This window comes from Tupaia chinensis, unplaced genomic scaffold (assembly GCF_000334495.1).
Source record: "Tupaia chinensis unplaced genomic scaffold, TupChi_1.0 Scaffold000366_1, whole genome shotgun sequence".
NCBI lineage: Eukaryota > Metazoa > Chordata > Mammalia > Scandentia > Tupaiidae > Tupaia > Tupaia belangeri.
The window spans coordinates 384,656-400,088 of record NW_006159863.1 but is presented as its reverse complement, the minus strand read 5'-3'; the positions used below and the strand labels follow the sequence as shown (position 1 = coordinate 400,088).

Genomic DNA, 15,433 nt, shown 5'->3' with positions numbered 1-15,433 from the left:
GGGAGAGGTTTTTGCTACAGGGTACATGCACTCACCAGACAGACAGAGAGAGACAGAGAGACAGAAGGCGAGAAATCACCCCTCAGGGGGGATGGCCACGCTGCAATCCCTTCTCCTCTACTCTCCTCTCAGGATCTTGGGCACGCACGCACATGTGCCAAGTGTGAGTTTAAGCCACTGGGTCTGGGACTCGAGTCGCGGTCGACTATGTGGGAGTCCAGTGACATAACCATTACGTTAACTGCTGGTCCTCAAGGAATCATTTTTGACTCCTCTTTCCTTCCATCTACCTAATTATTAAGTCCAGTCTCAGCTTGTAAAACTCTCTCAATTTCTGCTGCCAAGATTCTAATTCAGGCCATCGTCTTTTGTCCAGATTCCTGCAAGTGCCTCCCAGCGGTTTTTGCCTCTGGTCTTCCTTCCCTGCAGTGTACTCTTCACGTCACTCTTTGGAATTGCTCGTCTGAGCCTGTCACTTCCATATCCAAAGCCCTCACTAGCAGGAAATGAAAGGCAATCCCCCTGTGATGTTCTGTGAGGCCCTGGGTGCTGTGGCCCCTGCTCACTTCTCTGGCTCCTGTCTTTTCTCTTCAGCCTTCGTTCTCTGCAGTCCAGCCACAGATGACAGATTTGCCCCCACCCCTCACCTCACAACACCCCCCCTTAGCTTTTTTCACATAATGCTCCTTGGACCATTTCCTTCGTGGGCCCTTTCCTGCATATTTCTGATAGCCTTTGAATGCCAAGGTAGATGTAACTTAACCTTCCCTCCTGTAGTATGCGCAGCTCTCCTGATTAAAACATTCCATTCTTACATCTTGGCATTTATTACATTTTATCACAGTTGCTTGTTAAATCATCCACATCTCTCAGCACACTGTAGAGTCCACGAAGGCAGATATTTTCCTCGTTTTGAGAAATATCCCTGGGCCAGCCAGTGGCATGGTAGTTAAGGCAGCTGGATCCCACATGGCCAGCTACTGGTACATGGTTTGAATCATGGACTCAGGGGCTTGAAAAATACTCTGGGCATGTATGAGTGCATACCTAAAATCCCGGAAGAAGAATGGAGATGGCGTGCTGGTCCCCCTGCCTTTCTAGTTTATGTATGTGGGCTTGTCATGTGCTTGTGAATTCTTTCATGTAGTTATAATTTTGCTTTTGAACTGAATTTTAGGCTTCTCAAGAGCTAGGACTAGACCTATGGATTTCACTTCTGAGCCTTACCCTGGTGCCTGATGCAATAGTCTGCATCTGCCTCTGATGGTGGAGGGCCCCCCTTGCCCCAGCCCCCCGATATTGGCTGGGCCAACTAGTGTTTCTCACTTTGGGTCAACATTATTGTGCTGATTCCGCCTTCCCTCCTTTCTTTCTTTTTTAACTTAGGGGCATTGTTTCTTCTGGAAAGGGGACACTTGAATACTTTCTACTGGTGGCTTGCCATGTATTTATCATAGTACCTGACCCTAAACTAGAAAACGTAGTGAAAGACAATATAAAAACTATTTTGGACAGATGTTTCTGCTTAAGTTAAAAATTCCAGTTGCAACCCTTTGACCCAGTAAATCTCCTTCTGAAAATCAACCCTTTGGAAATAAGCACAACATGTGAAAATATTTTGCTTTAACATGTTAATCTCAGTCTTGTTTATAGTGGAGAAGAATTAGAAACAATCTACATTTTCTTATTAAGTTTATTTATTTCTTCAGTGAGAAGAGAGAAAGAGATAAGGCATCCCCAATAGGGTACCCATGACATGATACACCCCTAGCTTCAGCTAGGGGTGTCATGAGCACATGCATGCACATGTGGTGAGCACAGGAGACCTTGGGATGTGAACCTGGGACCTGCCCATGTAGGGCCATCATCTCAGAGAGTTGTGCTATTCCTGTACCACTAGCTGGCCCAAACATAAATGTCCAAAACCATGGGGTCTTCACACATGAAATCAATGGAATTCCTCATTAGAAATAACAGATATTTAAAATTTACAAGTTGGAAAACAGAGGCTATAAAGTGCATAAAATTTTAACCTATTTTTGCAAAAAAAAAAAAAAAAACTTTATAACAATGACTAGATGGGAATTCACACAAAGATTATGTAGTAGCAATGCAATTAATTGTTTCTTTCCCATGTTTTAAACTTTTCTACAAAAACTTGTAGAAAGTTCTTTTTAAATTAAAAGCTAAAGTTAGCCCCATAGCCTTGCAGTTAAAGGAGCCATATCCCACATGGCCAATTGCAGTTTGAATCCTAGCCCTGGTGGCTTGAAAAACATGCCAGTCACTGGGACCAGCAGATAGCATAATGGGAATCCCTGGACTCCCACATAGGCAACCGCAGTTTGAGTACTACACCTAGCAGCTTAAAACTCAGGCTGGGCGTGTGTACATGCATGCCCAAAATCCCGAGAGAAGATGGAGGAGAAAGGATTGTGGCAAGGCCATCCCTCTGGTGGGGAAGGGTGATTTCTCACTTTTTGTTTCCCTTTCTCTCCAGGGAATATACACGCCCTATAGCAAAAATCTCCCTAAAAACAAACAAACAAACAAAAAAAAAAACAGACCAGTCACATGTGCATGCCCCAAATTCTGGTAGAATGGAGAAGGGATTGTGGCATGACCGTGTGCCACTTGGGGGTGCTTTCTCCCTCTGTGTGTCTGTCTTTCCCTGGTATGCACACATGTCCTCTGACAAGTAAAAAAATTAAAAACTACTTGAAATGTAATAATTCTATTAATATTATTTAATATGGCTTTTCCCCCCTCAGAAGTAATCAATTGTAAATTAATAGTTATGTTAATAGTTGAGGATTTATGAAAAGGAGTATGTTCTTTTGCTTTCTTGACTTGAAACCACCTGTACCCCAGGTAAACTAGTTGAACTAGTTGCTACATTAAGTTCAAATCTTGTGAGAAGAGAACAGGTGCCTTGGGTTTTGTTTCTAGACTGCTTACTAAATCTCTTTATAATCTTGGGATATTTACTTTTCATTGATTTGTCCAATAACTCTGTAAAATGTGGAGAACTCCTTCCTTATTACTATGCCTGTAGAGGCATTAAAAACATCAGTGAGGTCTTGCCGTGGCCTGCTGGTTACAGGGGGCCAGAACCTACATGGTTGACCTGGTGGCTTGATGAACATGACAGGCACATACGCTTTCATGCCCCAAATCCTGAAAGGAGCGAGAAATGGAGGAGAAGGGAGTGTGGAGTAGCCATCCCTCTGTGGGTGGTTTCTTATTTTTCCTCTCCCTGTCTGGAGAATGCATGCACCCAATAACAAAAAACTTTTTAAAAAATTAAAAAAAAAAGAAAAGGAAAAAAAAAAGGGGAAAAGAAAAGTATCAGTAAGCTCCACTGCTGGAATGAAAACGGACTGATCTCTGCCAGCCAGCCTGACACTCCTGGTTGCCTTGGAACTCTCACCATAACTGCTGTAAACATTCACTAAGGCATTAAGATAAATCCAAGCTGTTACTTAATTTTAACAAATATCTGAGAAACTGTTAACCTGGGTTCAAATCCTAGTTCTACTATTTAACTCTGAGCTTGAGGATATAAGTTCATTTCTCTGGGCCCGAGTTTCCTCATTCATAAAATGAATAGTATAAAATGGATATATTATTGTTAAAAGGATTAAATGACATGTAAAATGCCCAAGCACATGTAAACTCTCTATAAATAGTAACTACTAACTCCTAATATGCGCCAAGCATTGTGGTTCAAATTGGTGTCATTCACACATGGGCCTGATATTGTTCCAAGCCTGCTTCCTTCAGTGAACAAAATAGACAAGAACTACTATTCTTATGAATCTTATATCCCAGCAGATGTAAAGATTAAATATTGGGTTGTCAGAATTGCTTTCTTGACTTGAAACCACCTGTACCCCAGGTAAACTAGTTGAACTAGTTGCTACATTAAGTTCAAATCTTGTGAGAAGAGAACAGGTGCCTTGGGTTTTGTTTCTAGACTGCTTACTAAATCTCTTTATAATCTTGGGATATTTACTTTTCATTGATTTGTCCAATAACTCTGTAAAATGTGGAGAACTCCTTCCTTATTACTATGCCTGTAGAGGCATTAAAAACATCAGTGAGGTCTTGCCGTGGCCTGCTGGTTACAGGGGGCCAGAACCTACATGGTTGACCTGGTGGCTTGATGAACATGACAGGCACATACGCTTTCATGCCCCAAATCCTGAAAGGAGCGAGAAATGGAGGAGAAGGGAGTGTGGAGTAGCCATCCCTCTGTGGGTGGTTTCTTATTTTTCCTCTCCCTGTCTGGAGAATGCATGCACCCAATAACAAAAAACTTTTTAAAAAATTAAAAAAAAAAGAAAAGGAAAAAAAAATGGAAAAAGAAAAGTATCAGTAAGCTCCACTGCTGGAATGAAAACGGACTGATCTCTGCCAGCCAGCCTGACACTCCTGGTTGCCTTGGAACTCTCACCATAACTGCTGTAAACATTCACTAAGGCATTAAGATAAATCCAAGCTGTTACTTAATTTTAACAAATATCTGAGAAACTGTTAACCTGGGTTCAAATCCTAGTTCTACTATTTAACTCTGAGCTTGAGGATATAAGTTCATTTCTCTAGGCCCGAGTTTCCTCATTCATAAAATGAATAGTATAAAATGGATATATTATTGTTAAAAGGATTAAATGACATGTAAAATGCCCAAGCACATGTAAACTCTCTATAAATAGTAACTACTAACTCCTAATATGCGCCAAGCATTGTGGTTCAAATTGGTGTCATTCACACATGGGCCTGATATTGTTCCAAGCCTGCTTCCTTCAGTGAACAAAATAGACAAGAACTACTATTCTTATGAATCTTATATCCCAGCAGATGTAAAGATTAAATATTGGGTTGTCAGAAAAGTCCTGATATATTTTTCTATGCAAAAATGGTGCATGACTTTTTCAATGACATGATAAAATGCAGTCCAAGCCATAGCTACTGATAATAAAAATTACTATTAATTGGGTCAGGCAAGTGGTATGGTTAAGGCAGCTAGATCCCATGTGGTTTGACTATGTGGTTTGAATCCCAGACCCAGCAGCTTGAAAACAGAGGCATGTGTATGTGCATGCCCCAAATCTAGAGAGCAGAATGAAGAAGGGATTGTGACATGGCCATTTCCCCCTCTTGGGGGGATGGTGATTTCTCACTTTCCATCTCTCCAAATACATGTACACTATAGCAAAAAAAGAAAGAAAAAAGTTTGTTATTAATTTAGTACTTGTTATATGCCAGATTTTCATATATAATCTTTCATATGCAGTCTTATTTTCTCATAACTCTGTGAGGTAGACATTATTATTTGAGAGTGTGGCAACTGCGTGTCAGAGGGTCGTATAACTTACATAGACAATGGAGGAGTTAGTACTTGAGCCCAATTGCTTGACTCCAGAGCTTATGCCTCACCGTTATGCTTTCCTACCTTCATTCGGCGAGTCTTGCTTTCAGCTTCTGTGTGAGGTTGTCATTTCTGCTTATGGTTCTTTCTTGACATTCTTGTCAACACTTTGCTATGCAATAGGAGCTTTGAGAGAAAGACGTTTGATTTTCCTCATTTTTTTTTATTAAAATACTTAATCATCTCTGCAGGAAATGATCAGAGAAGGAATACTTGACAGCTCTGCTTTGAATGTTTCTTTAACTCAATTAGGAACTGCAGCTGACTCTCCTCGGTATGTAGAGAAGAGGTCTCAGAGAAGTCTGTTATAGTCTCGAGGGTGCCACGAGATGGGGGTGAGAGAGACGACCAGTTGAAGAACCTACCATCCTAAGGTGACGGGAGCAGAGTTGATGCCTCCTGTATACACATCACAATATAGCACTGTCATCATTTCCAGGGTTTGTGTTTTTAGAACAGATGAGGCTCTTCTACCTCTAAGTATCCCTCTTCCTCTGCTGGTCTGCCGTTGCCCAACTGTCTGGAATGTCCATGTTTTCCAGAGGTAATGCTGAATAAATCCTGCTAGAATTTAAAAAAATCCTTATTTGGAAATGTCTCAAGTATTCAGAAAAGTATTAATTATATCATATACCCACCAGCTTTGACTCATTTTAACCTTCTACCTTTTTGCTTCTGATTCTTTTTTTTTAAATAAAAAACTGCAGATGTAGATAAGCCCCATGTGTACCTTTTCCAATTTCACCCTTCTCCCCGCTCCCTTCCAGAAACCACCACTATTCTGAATGAGTTGTGCGTCATTACGATGTATGTCGGATACGTGTGCTTGCAGATAATAAACACATTTGTGTACCACTTCCGTGTACTTGTGTATGGGAGTTTATCTGGGATGTTTATGAAGAGCTGCAGTTGCTGGTCGTAGTCATTGCACGCTGGTAGGCCCAAATTTCTCTCCATCATGGTTGAACTACTTGACGGTGTCTACGACAGCTCCCTCTTCTCCTCGACCTCAATCATGCTTTCTTTTGTGTGATTTTGAACATGTTTTTGCCAGTCTGGTGCAAATGAAACAGTGTCTCCTAATCGTTTGCATGTTCAATTCCTAATTGAGTTGCGCATCTTTTTTTGTGTGTTTATTGGCTATTTACATCTCCTCTCTGTTGAATTATTATTTATTCATATTCTTCTTTAGTTTATTGTTTTGTCATTTTTCTCTTTGGTTGAAGTCGTTCATTACATATTCCGGTTACTGCAGATACCTTCTCCAACTCTCTTGTTTGTCTTTTTACTTCGTTTATGGTGTATTGAATGTATACACAGGATTAATTTTAATGTAGTCAACTTTTTTACAAGTATTGTGTTTTCAAGTCTTCTTCTTCTTTTTTTTTTACTTTTGCTATAGGGTTTGTGTACTCACCAGAAAAAGAGAGAGACAGTGAGAGGGAGAGTGGGAAATCACCCCCCAGGGGACACGCTGTAATCTCTTCTCCTCCTGGGATTTAGGACATGCATGGACATGCGCCTGGCCTGATTTTCAAGTTGCTGGGTACACGACTCAAACCATAATCAGCCATGTGAGAGTCCAGCACCTTAACCACTATGCCACCCATTGGGCCTCGAATCTTATTTTTTAAAATTCTATCGAAATTATATATATTCTTAGATTATCCCTTATTTTATTTCTTCCAAAATTTTAAAAAGTTTTTATTTTTCACATTAAGAATGTAATTCAGCCACAGATGTAGTTAAAACTTTTTTGTAACTGTTTTCAATTTCAGAATTTATTCCGTGATTGGTGTAAACTAGGGTCTATCTTTTTTCTAATGTCATTGATTGGTCCATCTTTTTTTTTTTTTGGAGAGATTTTCGCTATAGGGCGTGTGCGCTTGCCAGACAGACAGAGAGAGACATAGAGATAGAAAGCGAGAAATCACCCCCCCAGAGGGGATGGTCACGCTGCAGTCCCTTCTCCTCCATTCTCCTCTCGGGATCTTGGGCACACACGCACACGCGCCTGGCGTGAGTTTTAAGCCACCGGGTCCGGGACGCGAACCGCGGTCGACTACGTGGGAGTCCAGCGACATAGCCATTCCGCTAAATGCTGGTTCCTTGGTCCATCATCTTTACTGTAGTCTGTTCGTTCTTCACTGTTCTTTTATGTACGTCTAACACTGAGTTTCCATATAGGCAGGAATTTGTTTTGGGCCCCTTTGATCAAGTCATCTATTTATCTCTCTTGGGCTAATAACACACAGTCTAACCATTACATCTTGTTATAAGTCTTAACATCTTGTAGGAAGAGATAGCCTACCTGGCTTGTCTTCCAAAATTATTTTTTATGTCCTTGGTTCCTTGTTTTTCCACATGGATTTTAAAGTCCGCTTACCCAATACCTTAAAAACAGACATGCTTGATCTCAAGTACTTTCTTAGGCTTCATTAGACCCCTGGGCTCATGTGTATCAGCTATGTTTTATTAATTTTTTTCACAGATTACAGTTTAACTTGAATGGTTATTGGTGCTCTCCAGGGAGTTAGCCTGTCTAAAATACAATGTAGGAGATTCGTTCTGAGATGTAGTCTTACAAATTTTACCCATAAAGGCAGAAAGCAGCACAGTGTTTATTTTTAGTATAAAGTTGGTTTTCCTAGAAATGATCTCTAAGGATTATTGAATAAGGTAAAAAGATAGAAACTTGTCTGGCTTTCAGATTTTTGGAGATTTCATTAACTTCAGGCTCAGTAGGTCATGATGAGGTTTGTTTACTCTATGCTAAATTTGAAAAAAAAAAACTTTCAGGAAGATTTTATTGTTGAATCTATGTTCAATATTAAAATATCTTCTCTAATTTCCTTTCAGGTTCTAACATTGTATTCACATTACAGTCTATGTCATAAAATAATGTAGAACAAAACCCTTGACTTCTTGCAGTGTTATCTTTCTCCTCCCGGTGGTGAGGAGGGCCTGAACTGGGGTGGTGATAAAGAGAGAAAGGACTAATTGGAGAGTTGCTATTGACGCAGAAACAACAAGAGTTACTTGGCGACTGAGTGGGTGGGAGAGAGCAGGTGGTGTGGAGATGAGTCAGGAAGCAAGCTCATTGAGAACCACTCTGCGTTTTTACGCAGCAAATGTATTCATTTCAGAAAAGCACCTGCCATTAAAAATACTTTTCTCTGAAGCATGCTAGACCCTTGTCATTTATAATTTACCACCTGTGAACAATCAAAAAGGTCAATGACAGATCACAGGTTGGATTTTGCTAAGGTGAGAGTGTGGACTGTGAAGCCAGAGTATGGAAGCTTTGGCTGCTGGGAGGGCCCAGGCAAAGCTCAGCCTTTTGGTCTCTACACAGCTCTGCTGCATAAAAAAAGTATTCCCAGAAGGTCTGAAATGGCACATTGTTCAGTTTTACAGCATTCTTTTTTAGTGGAGTGTAGACCGCTACATGCTTACTGGCTTATTTTGGTCTGTCCTGTGCTCTCTGTGTGCTGAGAACAGCTACTCTTTCTTCCCAACCACTGGATTCCAGCAGGAGCTACCCTGTCCTTATGGCCGATGAGTCCAGGGTAGACACGCAACCCCAGCTGGGAAATCCAAGACTCTTCTTGAGACTTTGAACATCCAGTCAGGAAAGGTGGAGGAACTTCCTGCCCATGGTATCCCTTGACCTCTCAGTGGTCCTATTTTCTGCCATGTGGAGAAGATCGTGAAAGAGTCTTGCCGTTGGAACAGAAATGAGTTGCTGTTTTTGTGGAGGCGTGCACCCTGTCTTTTCCTAGGTTTGGTTATTCTACCGTTCTTTGAGTCCTATCCTCCACTACATTCCCCTTGCTCTCATTTGAGTTTCTATCATTTATAGTTGAAAGAATTCTGCCCAATAAAGGGGAAGTTTTGTGCTATAGTACTATGCGAAAGCTTGGGATTCAGAAAGGTTTTAGGAGAGAGACCTTGCAAATGTCAAGATCTATTGGGAACCAGCAGTTAGCGTAATGGCTGTGTCGCTGGACTCCCATGTAGTCGACCGTGGTTCGCATCCCGGACCCGGTGGCTTAAAACTCACGCTGGGTGCGTGTGCGTGCGTGCCCAAGATCCCGAGAGGAGAATGGAGGAGAAGGGATTGCGGCGTGACCATCCCCCCTAGGGGGTGATTTCTCGCTTTCTGTCTCTATGTCTCTGTCTGTCTGGAGAGCGCATACGCCCTATAGCGAAAACCTCTCAAAAAAAAAAAAAGATCTATTTACTTTTCAGGCATTGAGGGGCTTGTGGTTTGCATCCATTTTGACTACCTTTATGTGGAGCTCTTTGTTAAATGGTAGGAAAGTTTCTTAGCTTTAAATATGCCCAAATCTATTCACATCATTTAAATGTTTGCTTACCTTTCCCACAATCACTAAGGAGTTGAGAAAAAAAAATTGGCAAAGATTAAAAAATTATTTAAGTTTCAGAGATAAATGTGATCATCATCCTCACTTGGGTTGGAGAGTGGAGGGAAAAAAATTGTTTAAGTGCCGGATAGTGCGTTTCCAACTTAGTGAGAGGGAGGCTGGGAAGGAGCCTGGCCATTGGCCCAGAAAACACAGGAAGGACTATAGTCATTTCCCTTGACTGCTCTTTCTGTCCCAGCACCCTGCAGCAATTCCCCTCTGCCTGGGCTGATCAGGTGGGTCTCACTGACCTACACAGCCCAATAACATCTTTAGCATTAAGCTTTTTAAAATGTATTTTTATTTATTTATTTATGTATGTATTTATTTTGCTATAAGGCATGTGTGCTCTCTGGAGAGAGACAGAGACAGAGAGGGGAAAGTGAGAAATTACTTCCTAGAAGAAGTCCCTTCTCCATTCTTCTCTTGGAATTTGGGCATACTTGCACACACACCTGGTGTGTTTTTTTTTTTTGGGGGGGGGAGAGATTTTCACTGTAGGGCGCGTGCGCTCGCCAGACAGACAGAGAGAGACATAGAGATAGAAAGCGAGAAATCACCCCCCAGGGGAGATGGTCACGCCGCAATCCCTTCTCCTCCATTCTCCTCTTGGGATCTTGGGCACGCACGCACACGCACCCGGCGTGAGTTTTAAGCTACCGGGTCCAGGACACGAACCGCGGTCGACTACTTGGGAGTCCAGTGACATAGCCATTACGCTAACTGCTGGTTCCCACACCTGGTGTGTTTTTCAAGCCGTTAGTTCTGGGAATGAAGCTGGGCAGTCAGCCACGTAGAACCCAGGTGTCTTAACCCCATGCCACCTGCTGGCCCCTAACATTACAGGATTTAAAAACAAAAGTTTATTTCATTCTACCATGAGCAAGAGAGATGTAGAGACACAGAGAGACAGACAGACAGACACACCCCAGTGGAATCATCTTACCAGGATCCTTTCCTCAGCTAGTCCCCAGATCATGGGTATACATGTGTCCAGAGGCCTTAGGGAGGTCTGGATGAAAATCTGGAGCCCTCTCCATCCTCCATTTGGGTCAGCACTCATTATTGCTATACCACTTCCTGGACCATCATGGGACATTTGTGTAAATTGTCCATTGTTTAGACTTTAGAATTCTAATGCTTCTCAATTAAGCTTCATTTCTTCATCCTTCAAGATTTCTGGGTTACATAATAACAGTAGTTTGGCTTTGTTTTTAATGTATAATCGTTTGCATTTACACTCTATACGTCTATTTTTGGATTGTAGGAATAATCTGTACTCATTTTTTTAAAAATTAGAAAGCACTTCAAAGTGTAAAGACCGGGGTGGGGAAAACAAAGCCCAGCCATTATTGCACAATTTGAAACCAGCAACATTCACATGTGGGCAAGGTTCTCTGTGGTGGTGTTGGGGAGTATTCAGGCTCGCCTTGGCAGCCTGCCTCGCATCTGTCCCAGGCTCTTGACCTCATCCCTTAATAGAAGTTTACTTAATCTAGCCTCTCCTTCCCTTTCCGTTCTCCACCCCATGGTAAGAATTAGAGCTAACTGCTGGGATTCTGTAACTAGTGAGAGCCAGTTGTGAGCATCCTGGCCAGAGGGCAGGCCTGGAGCAATGGGCTCCTGACTCCTGTGGAAGCAGAGGCACCTGGCAGGGGAACATGCCAGCTGGGCCCACGGTGCAGGAGGCCCTGTCTCTACTCAGGACTGACTCATCCGCACAGAGCTCAGAACTTCCAGTGCAGGAGTGCTGTGTGCCTTGCAAAGCTCGAAGCCTATATACTGGCTGAGTAGGGCCCCCACAGAAACCAGCATCCTCTTCTTTATGCCAGGCTGCAGAGGGGGTGAGGTATTTTCATTGCTTTCTTCTGAACGGAACTGTTTTTAAATAGGAAGACAGTCACATGGTCCACAATATGAGGGAGCTTCTAAAAGTTTGTGGGAAAATGAGTTTATTTTGTTGCAAAAAACGTGAAATCCATGCATGGTTTTGAGACAGGAATTAAACCCAATGAGTAGGTAAAAAGGGGAGGAGCCCCTGAAGAAGAGTCACTGTGATAGAAAATGGACACACACGTACATTAAGATAGAGCCAACTTATAAAACAGTCACTCTAGTCAAACTTTTGAGAAGTCATTCACTAGAAGTCAAGTATTCTGCCTATCCACTCACACAGAGAGCTGCTTACAATCAGAGCTGTTTTACAGCTTGCTTGATCAATACAGCCTATCAGGAAATGCAAGCAGACCCTCTTTGAAAATTCCTTTCTCCCACCCTTCCCACCTGCTCTTGGAACCAGGAAGGTTGTTATCTTCCTTCCTGTCACCCTAGAGGAACACACAGAACTTACCACTGGGATGGGACGCTGAGTCAACATGTAGGCAGTGCATCCAGACATGGATGCTCACTCCTTCGAAGACCACTCTGGGCATGCATGACTAGAGGGTTAAATTCCTCCCCTGAGAGGCCAGGTACTATGACACACCACCTCTTGCTAAATATTCATTACCAACCCCAGTATAACAGACATACCTAACCTCATGGCCAGTGCAGTTGTCTTTCTCTGACAGGTGACCCCCCTCCCCTGCCCACCCACATGCTTCTCAGGCATGGGGGTATACTTCCTTCCTATTAGAAATCTTTACTTTCCTATAGAAACCTCTCTTTTCCTACTTTACCAATGTTTGTGGTTTTTCATTGTGTCTCAGGATAGATCTCTAATCTTAGAGATGTGAACCTAAAGAACCAAAGATGTCACCCAATACAACTCAACTCCCCCATCCTATGAGCACTTCCTGCAGGCCCCTCACTCCCTGCAAGCTCCTTTTGAGCAGCACCAAGCTCGGCCTAGAGCTGACATTTCTCCTCAATATGATAGCCAGTCCTTCTGCAAGCTGCATCTTTCTCCTCAAATAAAGTCAGCTTCTCAGAGACTGAACAAGCCTAAATAAAAACAGGAAGCCCTAGCACTTCAGTTTTTCAATGGCAGCCCATTTCCAGGCCCCTCTTCCGCCTGGGAGCTCTGATCTTGCTTTCCTCTCTTCATCACTCCACTTTACTGCTCCTTCTCTGTGTCCACATCTCTAATTCTTCATCAACATGAGACAAAGAATTGGTTTTGCTGTTGTTCCTGCATTGGGTGTTGGGCCCACACACCCCAACTTCCTGCATCATGATTTTCCTGTATCCGTTTTCCGTTATACCTGTTTTTCATGAACTTATTGACAGCCTACATCTCTGTTTTATACAGCAGAAGTCTCCCTGCTGCTCTGCCCCTTCTCTCTTTTCACCCTCTCTCATCCCTTCAGGCAATCAGCTTTTGGGTATATTGTGTGTGTGTGTGTGTGTGTATTTATCTAGACTTTATTTAAGAATATTAAAACACAGGGACCAGCAGTTAGCGTAATGGCTATGTCGCTGGACTCCCATGTAGTTGACTGTGGTTTGAGTCCTGGACCCGGTGGCTTAACATCCCGGGCACATGTGCGTGCATGCCTAAGATCCCAAGAGAAGAATGGGGGAGAGGGGATTGCGGTGTGGCCATCTTCCCTGGGGAGTAATTTCTCGCTTTCTATCTCTGTCTCTCTCTGTCTTTCTGGTGAGCACACACGCCCTGTAGCAAAAACCTCTCCCAAAAAAGAAAAAAAAAAGAATATTAAAGTACATACAAATGTACTCAGTATTCCCATTTTCCCTCCTTATAAAGAAAAAGACTTGTCTTTTTTGTTGTTAAGTTTCAAGAAAATGAGTTAGGACAATGTGCTCACCAGGGAGAGGTGAGGTGAGAAACAACTACCCTCACCCAACCCCACCCCATAGGGAATGGTCACTCCTCAGTTCATTTTCCTCTTTCCTTTGGGGATTTGGGGCATGCATGCACATGTGCCCAGCTTGTTTCTCACGCTGTTGGGTCTGGCACTCGAACTGTGCAGTCAGCCGTGTGGGATCCATCCGCCTTAACCACCATACCATGGTCTGGCCTGAGGAACTGTTTTACAAATATTTTCTACAACTTACTGAGTTTCTTTTTCCCACAATACTTAATATATTTTGGAGATTTTAAACATTCAAAGTTTCCTCATGCCCTTTTTTTTTTTTTCTTCAATTTTTGCCATAGGGCACATGTGCTTACCGGAGAGAGACAGAGACAAGGGAGAAAGTGAGAAAGGTCCCCCCGCCCCCCTACATGGGGCATGGTCACTCTGCGCTCCTTTCTCTTTCCTTTTGGGATTTTGGGTATGCATACGTGCACCTGGTGTGCTTCTGAAGTCACCGGGTCTGGGACTCAAACAGTACAGCCAACCACGTGGGATCCAGCTGCCTGAACTACCATGCCACTGGATGACCTATTCCTCATGCATTTTTCTATCTTTAAAATATTCCTTCATTTATATGTATGATAATGTATTTAACCAGTCCCCTATTCAGGGATATTTGAATTCTTTCCAATCTTGTTATTTTAAGTAACAGTGCAATGAATAACTTCCAGTATGTGTTATTTCGGAAGTACAGCTGAGGATAAAATCCCAGAAGTTGAATTATAGGGTCAAAGGAGATGTTTATTTGTAATTTTGATCTCTGTGGCTGAATTCTCCCACTGGGGGCCGTACCAGTTTAGACTTCTACCACGAAGGCGTGAAAGTCCCTGTTTCTCTTGGGGAGTTATCACGCACTTCGCATCTACTGCCTCGAATTATTCTCCAGTTGTTTTCATTTGGATGTTGTCCTCCCAGCTAGTAGACAAATTTATTGAGAGCAAGAGCCAAGCATTTTATTGCTTAAAATTTTTTTTTAAATTTATTTATTCCATGAGAAAGATGGCATTTTACTGCCACACCACCATTCAGCCTCCTAATTCCAAATTCATTTATGATAATTATATATATTTATAGGATCATGGTATGATCTTTCAGTATATGAATACAATATATAATGAGCAAATCATAGTATTCATCATCTTTCTCTTTTGAGAGTTTTTTTTTTTCCTAATTTTTCCATGCACTTGCCAGAGAGAGACAGAAAGGGAGAAACCACTCCCTAGGAGGTATGGCCAAACCACAGTCCCTTCTCCATTTTCCTCTCAGGATCTTGTGTACGCATGCACACATGCCCAGCGTGAGTTTCAAGGCTCTGGGTCTGGGACTCGAACCACAGTCGACTATGTGGGAGTCCAACAACATAACCATTATGCTATCTGCTGGTCCCAGTATTCCTCCTCTTAAACATTTATCATTACTTTGTCTTAGGGACATTTAAAATTTCTTTTAGCTATTATGAAATACCATATACAGTAAGTTCTTATTAACTATAATTACCCTATTATGCTATATAGAACTATAGAACTTACTCCTCTTTTTATTTTTTCATTTTTTTAAAGAATTATTTTATTTCATGTTATTTATTCATTTTAATTTGACCAGAGGGGGACAGGGCGAGAGAGAGAGAGAGAGAGAGAGAGAGAGAGCAAGCCGCCAGGTCCAGGACTTGAACTGTGGTCGGCCATGTGGTAGTCCAGCGCCTTTAACCACTATGCCGCCTGCTGTCCCCTTACTCTTCTTTTTTTTTTTTTGGAGAG

The 15,433-nt window shown here is 42.3% G+C and overlaps 1 protein-coding gene and 1 pseudogene across 1 annotated transcript in view; both read left to right on the top strand.

Moving 5' to 3' along the window:
- Nucleotides 1-15,433, top strand: part of EXTL3 (exostosin like glycosyltransferase 3) — a 103,775-nt gene that overhangs the window by 4,998 nt on the left and 83,344 nt on the right. The window lies entirely within an intron of this gene.
- The window catches only part of LOC102496007 (uncharacterized protein C8orf59 homolog), a 9,972-nt pseudogene continuing 3,207 nt past the window's right edge, over nt 8,669-15,433 (top strand).